The sequence below is a fragment of the Hyperolius riggenbachi genome, chromosome 4 (assembly GCF_040937935.1).
Source record: "Hyperolius riggenbachi isolate aHypRig1 chromosome 4, aHypRig1.pri, whole genome shotgun sequence".
In the NCBI taxonomy this organism is placed as follows: Eukaryota; Metazoa; Chordata; class Amphibia; order Anura; family Hyperoliidae; genus Hyperolius; species Hyperolius riggenbachi.
Window position 1 is genome coordinate 319,431,524 of NC_090649.1, and position 14,674 is coordinate 319,446,197.

Consider the following 14,674-nt stretch of genomic DNA (forward strand, 5'->3'; position numbering starts at 1 on the left):
ATGCCAGCCCTTTTCTGCCTATCTACCGATCTACCTATCTGTCTCTCTACTTTGTTTCATTCCAGGAAATCTAGACCTGGATGAATGCTAATTTTCTTTTGCCTTTCTACAATTGAATGCTCTAACTTTAATTAAAATCCATGAGGAACTGAGAGAGGGAAAATGTGCTAAGAGCTTCAAAGGCGATGTGTCTCATTAAATAAATGTACAGCACAGGGATAAAATGCATTACTGGCTTCAGAGCATTTTATGGCTGTCAGTGACCATCAATCGTCTCTCCTCTCTGATCACTTGCAGAATTAACTGTTGACAGATCAGAAATGGGAATGACCTGCATTATTTGTGTACTGCTTCTTTCTGAGATCTTCCTTCACACAAATACATTGACAACAGCATTTTATATAGCCAAGCCAAAATGACATGGGCAGTACATCTGTCAGGTTGTGACACTGTTAAAAGCAAGTATATTATAATAAAAATACATTGAATATAGAGCAACATTTCATTAAAAAAAAATCATATCCTAAAAGTTAGTAACCAATTTAATTGGTTGAAGGATTAGGCAGATCTCTCTTTGGTAATTGGCATATATAATGTTTAATTATTGTATCCATAAAACCCTGCTGCGTTCAAATTTACCTGTAGAGAGACAAGGGGACTAGGGGATACTTATTATATATATATTAACCACTTCCGGATTCTCGGAGCGTATATACACGCCCCTGAATCCTGAAGTGTATTCCATGGAAACGGCCGCTCGTATGAGCGGCCCGTTCCATGTCAGTTCCCGGAGGGTGTCTCCGTGAACACCCTGCGAGACGATCGGCGGCTCGCAGGGTAAATGTAAACACACGGGGAAGACCTTTCCCGGTGTTTACATGTATACGGCGCTGCTGCGCAGCAGCGCCGTAGAGGAGATCGGTGATCCCCGGCCTCTGATTGGCCGGGGATCACCGGCATCTGATAGGCTAAAGCCTATCCCATCAGGCGCAGGACGGAAAGCCATCCTGCGCCGCTCACAGGGGGAGGGAGAGGGAGGGAAGGGGAAGGAGGCCAGGAAGCGCTGCGGAGGGGGGCTTTGAAGAGCCCCCCCCCGCAAGCGCAAACAGCCGGTGGCGATCAGACCCCCCCAGCAGGACATCCCCCTAGTGGGGAAAAAAGGGGGGAAGTCTGATCGGCCTGGCTGCTATCTGATCGGTGCTGCGGGCTGGAGAGCCCACGCAGCACAGATCAGCACAAAATAGCGTGGTAGGGAAGTGGTTAATATAGAGTTGACATCTCCTGCAGTGTTTTACACAATATTGTCTTCTCTGTAGCTGTCCATCAGAGGAGCTCACCATCTAATTCCTACCATAGTCATATGTTGCTGTCATAGTCTAAAGTTTCATGCACCTGGGGAGAATTTTTTTTTCCACACAACCGATAAACTCCTCCTCATTCAGAGGTTGTTTGGAGGAATCAATGGCACATACAATATCTTTAAATGAATGATCCACAATGATACTTGGGCATTAAATGACAAACATGACAGATGACTTTGGCAGATAATCTTTTAGTCAATAGTGTGAAGAAAACTAGGAACTAAAAAATGGATGGATTCTGCATCGTTTAACAATCTGGCATTTTATTTGCAGTCTTCTGCTGTTGTTTACATCACACTGCTTGATATCTTCAGTGGTAGATCGCTGAACCTTTTGCGCGATTCTATCTTTCAATGTATACGTAGCTTTAGGTACATTTGGGAGAAGCTAATGAACTTATCTGTGTGTTTTCGGGATGTAGGAGGAAACAAGTATGCTCAAAATATATCCATGTAAACATGGGAAGAACCTAAACGCTCCATGCAGATAGTAATGTAAATATTTGATGTTCTCTGTAAAGCACTGCAGAAATGGTTGGTACTCTGAAATCTGTAGCAATATATTTCGTAGTCGGCTGCAGTTCTGTTATTTACAAAAATAAAAGTTGGTGCCATTAGCATGGCTTCATGGTTGGTTTGCGGTGTAGGTTGAGTGGCGGCAACCTTTCACCTATAGACAAGAGCGTTCAATAGTTTATTACTTGACTTAGCTTTGTAAAGAGTACAATGAGTTTCTCCCATGAAAGATTTTAACCTGAGGCTCATTCAGATAAAGATTTTTGTAGGTCTGGCTCTAGTTCACAAGAACATCTTTCGCCTTAGAGTGCTGAGTTTTATGTACAGAACATTTACTATCCATGTCCTGGGGTATGTCCATAAATAAAACCAAGAGTAGCAACATAAAGGGTGTGGTTTTTTTTTTTTTTTTTTTTGCTATCTTGTTTATAAAAATGATAAAATGTTGGGAACATATTGAAGCTGTTTTGTCTAATGCTATGTGTGATTTATAGCCCAGTGAAGATGTCCTTCTATAAGGATGGGTGAGAGTTGTCTCACATGCTCTTGTTTTTATATTATTTGTGAAAACTCTGTGTAGCCTTGCAGGCTATAGGATTGTCTGTGACCGCAAACTGTGCATATGTTTCCCATAGATTATCCTACAGTGGTGTGAAAAACTATTTGCCCCCTTCCTGATTTCTTATTCTTTTGCATGTTTGTCACACTTAAATGTTTCTGCTCATCAAAAACCGTTAACTATTAGTCAAAGATAACATAATTGAACACAAAATGCAGTTTTAAATGATGGTTTTTATTATTTAGTGAGAAAAATAACTCAAAACCTACATGGCCCTGTGTGAAAAAGAAATTGCCCCCTGAACCTAATAACTGGTTGGGCCACCCTTAGCAGCAATAACTGCAATCAAGCGTTTGTGATAACTTGCAACGAGTCTTTTACAGCACTCTGGAGGAATTTTGGCCCACTCATCTTTGCAGAATTGTTGTAATTCAGCTTTATTTGAGGGTTTTCTAGCATTAACCACCTTTTCAAGGTCATGCCACAACATCTCAATAGGATTCAGGTCAGGACTTTGAATAGGCCACTCCAAAGTTTTCATTTTGTTTTTCTTCAGCCATTCAGAGGTGGATTTGCGGGTGTGTTCTGAAGTTTAAATCCCCATCAATTAGAACTCCCAGGCTACGCACATGATCAGAGCTGCGTAGATCCGTGCCTCCTATTCCCAGTGAAGACTGCAAGTTAAGTTGTTTTGTTGTCATGCGCTGCCCTCCGATCAGAAGGACTTCAGTTTTGTCTGCATTCAGTTTCAGCCAGTTGTCATTCATCCATTGCTGTAGTTCACGTAAGCAGGCGTTTATAGTTAGAGTTGGGTCTGTCACACCAGGCTTGAAGGAAAGATATAGTTGGGTGTCGTCTGCATAGCAGTGGTATGTCAGGCCATGTTTTTGGATTAGTTTTCCAAGCGGTAACATGTAAATTGTGAAAATCAGGGGAGAGAGGATTGAGCCCTGGGGCACCCCATACTTAAGTGGTACAGGGGTGGACAGGAAGGGCCCCATAGACACTTTGTGGGTTCTGTCACTCAAGAAGGATTGGAACCACTGAAGAAATATGCCATCAATGCTGCAGTATTCCTGTAGCCTGTTTGTCAAGATGTCATGGTCAACTGTATCAAAGGCTGCAGAAAGGTCTAGCAGTAAGAGGATCGAGCACTCTCCTCTGTCTCTTGCCATGAGCAGGTGGTTGCATATTTGGATAAGGGCAGTTTCAGTGCTGTGGTGTTTCCTGAAGCTAGACTGGAATGGGTCATAACTGTTGTTTTGTAGGATTTTGGCTTCTAGCTGGAGGTAAACAGCTTTTTCAATTAGCTTGCCCAGAAAGGGAAGGTTAGAGACAGGTCTGTAGCTGGTCATTGATGATTGTTTATCAATCCAATTTATTGAACAGCGCTATGCAATTTGACGCTATATAAATCGCTAATAAATATTTTACATTGTATCAAAGTATCATATCTTTAGTGTTGTCCCATGAAAAGATATAATAGTAAAATATTTTAAAATATGAGGGGTGTACTCACTTTTGTGAATTACTTTGTGTATGTTTATACCGTATGCAACGATTGTTAAATGCCTTTTTGTTTTTTTTCTTTTTTTCACTGATGGTTTTACAAATAATATTACGGTAGGTAAAGTAGCCACTTATTCTATAATGGAAAAATACTGATCATTGTAGAATCGTCTTGAGTACGCTGCTTGAATCATTGGAATAAGGAAAACCCCTCTTGAATCTCAGAGTTGCCCTTCAGTTTGAGTTGTCTTTAGTTATGCAGCCGCTGCCAAGGGTATATCCATTCCTAAAATTTATGGCTGTGTTTCCTCTGTTCAGACATTTCCTGCCTTGAATAATAGGGAATGGCTTGGCGATCTTTAACCCCTTTTCAGTCCAGCAGTAAAAGCCATAGGCTGTTCTGTGCAGAGGAATATTCTTGTGCCTCCAGTTTGTCTGGATTTCAGCTTTGCTTTTCATGTATTTTGCTTTACAACAATGTTTACATTTTTCAATGCCTTTCCAATGCCTTTGACTATTTTCCTCTGAAATAAAAAACCTATAATTTGTGATTATAGTAAAATAACTCATTTAACAAGTCTTTGTTGGAACATTGCTCTTAATGCTATACATAGATATGCTGTGTAGTAGTTCTTTGTTATAGAGAGATAGGGGGCCCTATGATAAGTCACTTGGAATACCATTCTCCTGCTGTCAGTGCCTTCTCACTGAATCCAGAGACAAGTGGAAATGTTCTCTTCAGACAAATCAACGGAAACCTCTTTTAGGCACCCAGTCAACAAAGTGCAGCCCATGCCTTTGGAGCCCAGTTCAGGCACAGTTCAAATGTTTTTAGTAAAACCTATCTATCTATCTATCTATCTATCTCTATTATTATTATTATTATTATTATTATTATTATTATTGTATTTATAAAGCGCCAACATATTACGCAGCGCTGAACATTAATTTAGGTTACAGACAATATTTAGGGGTGACATACAGCAATATGACAATACAGGAATAATAGAAAACCAGATCACACAGCACAGTATGAGTACAAGGTAATGCTTAGTCAGTCACTGGATTGAGCATGGAGATTAGGCAAGTTAGGTTCACTCAGATGCATAGCATGGGTTCACAGTAATGGAGGTGCATGATCAGGTAGGACACAAAAGGAGGAGGACCCTGCCCAAAGGCTTACAATCTAGAGGGAGAGGTAAGGACACGAATGGTAGGGGACCAGAGTTCAGCTGTAGGTTTAGAGCACTTGTGAGGGGTAGTAGGCCAGAGTGAAAAGGTGAGTTTTGAGGGCTTTCTTGAAGATGTTGGAGGGGGCTGCCCTAATGGGTGGAGGTAGGGAGTTCCATAGTGTTGGAGCAGCTCTTGAGAAGTCCTGGAGGCGTGCATGGGACTGGGTGATGCGGGGGGCGGTTAGGCGAAGTTCATTGGAAGAGCGGAGTGAGCGGCTAGGTGTGTACCTCTGAGTAAGATCGGAAATGTAGGTTGGACAGGTTTTGTGGACCGATTTGTAGGTCAGACACAGTATCTTGAATTTGATTCTGGACTGGATAGGAAGCCAGTGGAGGGATTCTAGGAGGGGATCTGCCGTGGTGGAGCGATGGGAGCAGTGGATAATTCTGGCTGCCGCATTCATGATGGACTGCAGTGGGGCTGTTCGGGTCATAGGGAGACCAGACAGCAGGGCATTGCAGTAGTCAAGGCGGGAAATTATGAGGGCATGGATGAGGAGTTTGGTGGTGGCAGAGGTCAGGAAAGGGCGAATCTTACAGATGTTACGAAGGTGGAAGTTGCAGGACTTTGTGAGGATTTGGATGTGGGAAGTGAAGGAGAGTGCGGAGTCCAGGGTGACACCCAGACAACGGGCTTGAGAGGTAGGGCGAATGGTAGTGTGGTTAACAGTGACATGCACATCTGGGAGGTTCGTGGATGGCCGGGGTGGGAAGATCATAAATTCCGTTTTGTCTAGATTTAGTTTCAGGAACCTAGCGGACATCCAGGAGGAGATGGCTGATAGGCAGGAGGAGACCTTGTCCATGGTAGTGGTGGATATGTCAGGGGTGTGGAGGTAGATCTGGGTGTCATCTGCATACAGATGGTAGTTAAAACCCATGGAGGAGATAACCTTGCCAATGGAGGATGTGTATAGGGTGAACAGTAGGGGGCCAAGGACCGAACCTTGGGGGACTCCCACCGAGAGGTGGTTGGGGGTGGACGAGGACTCATTGAAGGCGGTCGTGAAGGAGCGGTTGGAGAGGTAGGATGAAAGCCAGGACAGGGCGAGATCGTGAATGCCCAAGGACTGGAGGGACTGGAGGAGTAGGGGATGATCTACTGTGTCAAAAGCTGCTGAAAGGTCAAGGAGGAGGAGAATGGAGTATTTACCTTCAGCTTTAGCTAAGGCAAGGTCATTGACCACTTTGGTGAGAGCAGTTTCGGTTGAGTGGGCAGGCCGAAATCCAGATTGCAGTGGGTCTAGGATTGAGTTGGCATTGAGGTACTGGGTCAGGCGTTTGTGAACCAGACGCTCCAGGAGTTTTGAGGCAAAGGGGAGGAGGGAGATAGGACGGTAGTTGGAGGGTAACGAGGGGTCGAGGGAGGGTTTCTTGAGCAGGGGTAGTACAGTGGCCTGCTTGAAGTCTGAGGGGAAGGTGCCTGTGGATAGGGAGAGGTTGAACAGGGTAGTGAGGACTGGGGCCAATTCCGTGAAGTGAGGCTGGAGTAAATCAGAAGGGATGGGGTCAAGGGGCAAAGTAGTGGTATGGGAAGTCTGCAGTAGGTGGTTGACTTCCTCGGTGGTAGTAGGAGTGAAGGTTGTGAGGGGAGGATAGGGTGGAGGAGGAGCTGGTTGGGAGGGGGTGGGAGGTGAAGATTGGAGATTGGATATTTCTTGGCGGATGGAGACAATTTTGTTGGTGAAGTGGGTGGCTAAATCTGTGGCAGAGAGGGAGGAAACTGAGGGTGGGGGGTGGGTTTAAGCAGGGAGTTGAAAGTGGCAAAAAGACGCCGGGGATTGGAAGCTTGTGCTCCGATGAGCTTGGTAAAGTATTCCTGCTTTGCATGAGCAAGGGCAGTGTGGAACTGCAGCAGGTTGGTCTTGTACTGTAGGAAATCCTGGTTAAGTCTAGTTTTTCTCCATTTCCGTTCAGTGGCGCGTGTTTTCCTCTGGAGGTTGCGAGAATGGGTAGTGCGCCAGGGCTGGGGGTTAGGGGGTCGGTGGCGGCGAAATATTGGTGGAGCAGCTTTCTCTAGGGCTGATGAGAGAGTTTGGCGATACTGAGCTGCAGCAAGATTAGGACAGGTTAGGGTGGGGAGAGTGGAGGAGAGGGCATGGAGGGGGTCAGCAAGGACACTAGGGTTGAGCTTGCGTAGGTCTCGCTGCCATCGACCAGGTGGGTGGGTGGGTAATTTGGAGGTGCTTTCCGTGAGGAGGTTGAAGGTGAGAAGGTGATGGTCTGAGGGTGGAAAGGGTGCGATGTCAAGGTCTGCAATGGTGGTGGATTTAGTGAATATAAGGTCGAGAGTATGACCTGCAGTGTGAGTGTGAGTGGGGGTGTTGGCGTGTTGTACTAGTCCAAGTGAGTTGGCATGGTGAGTAGCTGGGTCACAGCGGAGCTCTGGGCTTCATCGATGGGAATATTGAAATCCCCAAGGATGATGGTGGGGAGGTCAGAGGAGAGGATGTGAGGGAGCCAGGAGGCAAGGTCATCGAGAAATTGTGGGGTGGAGCCCGGAGGGCGGTATAAGACCGCAACAATGGCAGGGAGGGGGTGGTAGGGGCGGATGGTGTGGGCCTCAAATGATGTGAATTGTAGAGAGGTAGATGGGGTGAGGACACGGAAGGTGCAGGATGGTGAGAGGAGCAGACCCACCCCTCCCCCGGTCCTATTGTCTGGTCTGGGGGTGTGACTGAGGTGAAGCCCCCCGTAGGAGAGGGCAGCCTCTGCGGCAGAGTCAGAGGAGGTGAGCCATGTCTCAGTGAGTGCGAGGATGGTGAGGGATTTGGAGCGGAGCAGTGCTTTTCAGCGCTGCTAGATTTGGGCGCAGCCAGCGCCGCCATAGACTGTAATGGGAATCAGTCTATAGCGGCGCTCAGTGAGGAAGGTCGGCTCCGTCAGAAGACGGAGCCGAAGTTGCTTAAAAAACACAATAATTCGGCCTCCAGCAATCGCTGGAAGCCGAATTATTTCATTCCCCCACTATCCATGTCGGCCTGGAGGGGGAATAGTAATTAAAACGCCCCGGACTTGTGCAGAAGCAGGACCAGCCATTTAACAGCTGGATCCTGCGCCCAAGTCTACCAGCGCCGTATTCAAATGTACGCATTTGGAGAGGAAGAGGTCGTGGACTGCTGTAAGTTTATTGCGGACGGATCTGGCATTCCAGAGACCGCAGGGTAGGGGGGAGTATGTGTTTGTGGGTGGGATGGATGGAAATAAGGTTGGAGCGAGGATGGGTGTTGAGGTTATTTGTGGACAGAGGGCTGTGAAGTGTATGAAGCAGGTCAGCAGGGGATGCTTGACTGGCAGCAGGCTGTGGCCCAGGATTGGGTGATATATCACCAGCTGCAAGTAAGAGTAGGAGGGAGAGAGTGAGCAAATGTGAATGGGATTTAAATGTTTGTGAGTTTTTTGAGCTGCTGGAGGGAGAGAGAGATTTCAGGAGAGCTAACAGTTCATGAGAAGCTGAGTAAGGTGAGGAAAGCAGAGCAGGTGAAATGAATATGGAGTGTGGTACACTGGGAGGGTGCATATTGCAATGCAACTTGTAGATGTTTGCAGACAGGCAGAACATAAGAAAAGGTGCAGTAAGCATGGTAATGGTCTCTGATTATAACCAGGAAGTTTCCAACCACTAAACAGTTTATATGAGTATGCAGTTAATGCAAGCAAACCTGTGTAAATTAAGAAGCAGAGTCAACTTGGCTGTGCAACATATGTCCAGCAGTGGCATTTGTAGCGATAGCATTGGAGGCAGTTGTGGATGCAGAGTAGTTGTTTCCAGCAGAGTCCTGTGGCTGTTGAATCCTGTTTGAATTCCTGGGTGAATTCTTGGTAAATTCTTGGTAAGTTGTAAAGCACTTTGTAATAAATGGCACTTTGGAATTAAATGGCACAAGTGACCTAGGCCACGAGTGACCAAGCTCCAGCGCTTAAATAGGTATGGTAGCTGCCATGGCTGAATTAGAAGTGATTCTCAATTAGAAATTGGGAAAACCGTTCAGCTGAGGATGGGAGTGGCTACCAAAAACCAGGCCTGCTGGTAACTGGGGTAATTCTTATAGGAGTTTGCCTCAAAAGATAGTTCTTTTTAAATTGTTATCCACAAACTTTCTATAGGCTATCGCCACTTATGGGAAGAGGCCAATATAAAACTAATTTTTTATTGGAAACAAGGGATGTAGGTGATTCAAAGCTAAAAGATGGGAAATAAAGGTATGAATGAGAAACTTGTTAATGGCTAGCCAAAATTTTATATATACGTTTTTTTTTTTGTTTGTTTTTTTTATACTGTTCTATCAGTGTCCATCTAACACCAGCGACAGAAGTCCATGCATAAAGCAATCTATAATTGTGGATGATCTATTTTATGGATGAAATCCACTGCAGGCATAAGTAACTTTTTCCTCCACGTATCAAAAAGCAAACTTTCATCAAAGTTCTGTGTACCAAAGATGTTTAAAGTGTACCGGAGACGTCCGATTAAAAAGGTTAGCTACTTTCCCGGAGCTTCCTTCAGCCCCATGAGCACAGATGTGTCCCACACTGTCCTTCCAGGTGCCTCTGTTCAGCTCCCGATAATCTGGCCTAGTCGCACTCCCGATAATCTGGCCTAGTCGCACCACTCGGCTCTTCTGTGCACGAGCAGAGGGGCCTTACATGTACAGAAGAGCCGACTAGCGCAACTGAGCCAGATTACCAGGAGTGATTGCGGCTGAACGGAGGCACTCGGGAGGACAGCGAGGGACACATCCGTGCTCATGGGTCTGGAGGAAGCCCTGGGTAAGTAACAAATCTTTTTGATTGGACGTCTCAGGTTTATTTTAAATAAGCAGCTGTTATACTTAACTGGGGCTTCCTCCAGCCGTGTGCTCCATTGCCGTCCTCCTGGGCTCCATCGTTCCTCCGCAGTGTCCCCTGGTGTATGTATAGATCAGTCACTGGCAGTTGTGGTTCACCGCGCATGCGCAGCCTAGCTGCAGTCACCTTTCATGCTCCCATGGGTCAGGCCGTTCTGTGCCTGCGCAGTACTAGTTGCGCAGACTGCTCCTGGCGACATGGGGCATGTCACGGCCGCACATGCGCAGTGAACCACTACTGCCTGCTACTGGGATATGTACTGGGGGACGCTGCGGTAGAACGGAGGGCCCCAGGAGAATGGCAGAGTTGCCCACAGCAAGCAGGAGGCTGGAGGAAGCCCCAGGTATAACAGCGGTTTATTTAAGTATCTTTGGTTTCCTTTAACTCAATAAGTTAGACAAGAGGAAAGGAGCAGTAGGGGTAAGAGAAGCTGCAGGATAGAAATGCTAAAAGAAAACTAATGCATTATTATATTTTTCATAATTTTCTATTAAATGCTTATAAACGCTGTACAAAAACGGAGAGGTAACGTACAGAGAGGTATTACAGCAATATACTGTACAACTATATAACTTTGTGTAGTTCCCTGTTCCTCAAATCACAGGCCATGGAAAGGCAGGCAAATCTTCCCCAATCTGGGTCATATGCTGGGAATACACGATGAGTATTTTCGTCAGGTGGCTTGATAGATAATTTCCATCAAGTCCAATCTGATTTTGACCGTTTTTCTGATCAATTTGCATAAAAAGGATCAGAAAAAGTGTCCCTCTTTCTCATTTCAGAGAGTTGGGAGGTAAGCTTGATCCTCAGGCTGAAAGTTGGGCATTGCGGTGCAATGCATTGGAGACATTTTAACGCACAAAATCGCACTGCAATTGTACGTTTACAGAACGTTCAGAGTGCATCCGGTGCAGTGTGATCCAACAAACGAAAGTATTCCAGTGCGTGTGCTTTAACATGGGCAATGAAGAATGCTTTTCATTGACTGCATGCTTCACTGTATGCAACGCAACCCGCACATATGATGCAATGCAACTTGTACCCTTCATTGCAGCACATTCCTGTTTTTAATGGGAATGCAACACGCACTCACTGTGAACCTAGCCTAAAAAACATGGAGATATTCTTCTGATTTACAAACTCTTTTGCTTTGTATTTTTAGAATGGTCAAATTGGCATTCTGTCTAAATACTTGGTCTTGAAGAGAAGTGAAAGCAGAAGCATTCATTGTTTTCCAGACTTGATAAAAATAATTGAAGACTGATTATATGCTTCCACATGCAGAGTGAATCCTGTATTCCAGTAGTGTTACTCTTATCAAGCCCACAACCGTTTCCGTCTGACAATTATACCGCAGATGCTCAGAGCTGCACTATTACACTAGAATTGTGTATCAGACTGAAACTCTGAGCAGTAACCACTTCCAGGTGCTCGGAAAGCTTTGCTGTACCCCTGTTTGTACAACAAAGGGATTTTATTAAGCAATTTAGAATTCTACTGGTATTGCTTTTCCATGTTTTAGCTTGCATTTGGCTTACTGCAGTTTTGTATTGCATATCATTTTTCATACTTTGTATGTTTTTTTATGACTTTTATATTATCCAATGGTGCTTTCCTTATCACTAGCGTTGCCACTTTTTATGTAATACCATTGCATATTTCTTCATCAACAGAGAAGTACATGTGACTGTTTTAGAAAACTGCCTGTTGGAGGTGCTCTGCTAGGTTCAGATGAGTGTGACTACAGTGTTGATTAATGACTTTTGACTGGTGGTTTCCATCCTGTAAACTAGACAAACAGTTGCGCACACTGTCACATTAATTTTATCAGCAGTGCTAAGGAAGGTAGCAGAAATGTTCAAGGGTCAGTATTTTGTAAAGCAGGATGCATCTGGATGTGCTCGGGCTACGAATGAAAAAAAACATTCACAGCTCATGCATGGTATAGCTAAACTTGGGCTTCCAGAGTACTCCAACCCTTTGTGCTGGACAAGCTAAGTAGACCAAGAGAGCAACCTTTCAGATACAGTGGAAAAGGTGTAATGATAGTAAGTAATCACATCAACGTCTTGCTTTCTTTTTAGTGTTCCCATGGGAGATAGACATACACACGTACTGTATAATTGAAGTATTATGCCAACATAATAAGCTTCTTTGGAAGAAATCTACACATATACAAATATTCATACTAGTATAATTCTATATTTGTAGATGGGCTTATTGGAATATCCCTATTTGTTTTGTTTTTTCACATACTTAGGGGTATTTGTCAAACAGGACTTGTTAATCATGTTTTCTATAATTTTACTATACTGCACTTCGTAGACTTAATGGATACTACATTACATCAAAGCTGAGAGACTAGACTAGACTGCAAGTCTATGGTATGTGAACAGTCACATTAGGGATCAAGGAATGTTCATCATATTTGGTATTCTGTTTGTGAGTTTTGTGCATCTGCATAAAAATGCATTGAATAAGCAGGAGCAGATTTTTAAACGTGAAACTGATGAGGAAGGGAATTGGTGAGTCCATAGATTTGACACGCCAGATGTGTGATTAATTAAAAATCTACAGTATATGGCAAATATGCCAGTAAGAATTTTTTGTAGTATACAATATATTGCCATATGTTTGTAGAACCTCTTTTTTTTGTGTGTTTTTTTTGTTTTTGTTTTTTTGTTTTAATCAGTGTGTTCTTCAGTGTTTTCTACAAAGAAAAATGTGTAAATGTGGATTGCATAGGTAGAACCTTCAGGCAACTCCACTGTTAACACCATGTATGGTTACATGCTTTCATTAGCCAATCATTTTAACCTCTTCTAATTTGTGAATGATACATGACTTGTTTCATGGAACATTTTATTAAAGCACACCTAAACTGAAAGGCCGACACATTGATTTATTTTCAATCAGTGCAAGTTGCCTGGCTGTCCTGCTGAATCTATGTCTCTAATACTCTTGGGCAGGGACAAACTTGACTGTTTTCATGTGTGTTTTCTCAGAACTCATGTTAACCGCTTCCCGACCGCCTAACACGGCATGGCGGTGGGACAGCGTCTCTCTCGTTCCTCCGTGACACATGTATGCGTCCTCTCGGGAGGTACGAGATTTGACGGAGCTCTCCCGTCACTGCACACAGGGGACCCCATCCAGCCTGCCAGCCAGCGATCGCTGCTGGTAGGCTGCTTATTTTGTTAAAAAAACTATTTAAGTATTTATATAACTCTGACATCTTATGCAGCACTGTACAGATTAGTCTTGTCACCATCTGTCGCTTGGAGGGGCTCACAATCTAATCCCTGTCGTATGTATGTATGTATGTATGTATGTATGTATGTATGTATGTGTAGTGTATGTATCTTAGTCGAGGGCCAGTTTAGGGGAAAGCCAATTAAAGTGGACCCAAATTAAAAATATAAGATTTCAGAAATGAAATCTATTTTCTAAATTATAATAGCAGCCTTTTTTCAGCTGCATGATGACAAATATAAAATATGTTACATTTATTGGAGAAACCCCTCCCTTCCTTTCATATTGCCGGCAAATAATCCGACAAACTGGTGGAGTAGATGGTGTCCAGCAAAGGAGGAGTTGCTAATGGCTGCCACCTGTATAACCCTAGTTATGCAAAGAGAAGGGTGAAAAGCATGCACTGAAATGCTCATAGGCTTGAAGGCGTGTTTACTTATATTTGTATGTGTCAGAGTAGTGCAACTAAATATTTTAAATTCAAAAAAAGTTTGGTTTGGGTCCACTTTAATCTGTATGTTTTATTTTAATCAAGGGCTAGTTCACACTTAATGCATTTTTCTCATACAGAAAAAAAAAACAAAATGTGATCGTGCTGTAGTAGCTTTTCCCTATCTAAACCACTTATGGGGTGTGTATCCCAGCCTTTATTTGCCATATAGATTTTTAATGGATGTTACGGAATCCAGAAGTGGACTGCAGGATAAAGTGATTGGTGCATTTAGGAAGGCAGGACCCAGCAACGCCATTTCTTACCGTAACAGAAGCAGAAATACTGTTTCAGCTTATTGTCATGTACTCCATGAAGTATCAAGGTTACATGCCTGTCTTCTTCAGGCATAGTGAGGCATGAAGTATCAAGGTTACATGCCTGTCTTCTTCAGGCATAGTGAGGTTCTGTTCTATATTTTATGCACGCATGTTGTGTAGAATCTTTCTTTCTGTAAAATAATTTGATCGGTAATTTAAATGTTGATAAGTCAATTTGGTAATTTTTATTGGATATGGAGAGAAGCTGTGGTGGATTGTCAGCCACATAGCTTTGTACTACATTGATGTGTACAAAGCTAAAGACTGCAACAGTTCAACCACAATTCAGATTACTGAAATCTGATTGAATTGGAGTGATGCAGGGCAGCAAAGCAATTGCTACCCCTCCATTAGTTTTCAAACAAGGAGAATTTCAATAATTACCGGATCAGGCTTCTGTTGCACAATGTGTAGCTACTTCAGAAACTTTAAAAACAGACATAAACCGGTTTCCCTTCATACACTTCATCATGGTTGTAAATATATGCATTCGGATTCAGTTTGTGTGACCATTTCTCTTGCTAAAATGATTTCTTTTTGCTTGTTGTAATGTGCCACGTTTCTAGATGGCTTCTGACTCGCATATGT

At 43.8% G+C, this 14,674-nt stretch overlaps 1 protein-coding gene across 10 annotated transcripts in view; it reads left to right on the forward strand.

Annotated features, from left to right (window-relative positions):
- Positions 1-14,674, forward strand: part of SASH1 (SAM and SH3 domain containing 1) — a 1,147,574-nt gene that overhangs the window by 949,908 nt on the left and 182,992 nt on the right. The gene's annotated exons all lie outside the window — the stretch shown is intronic.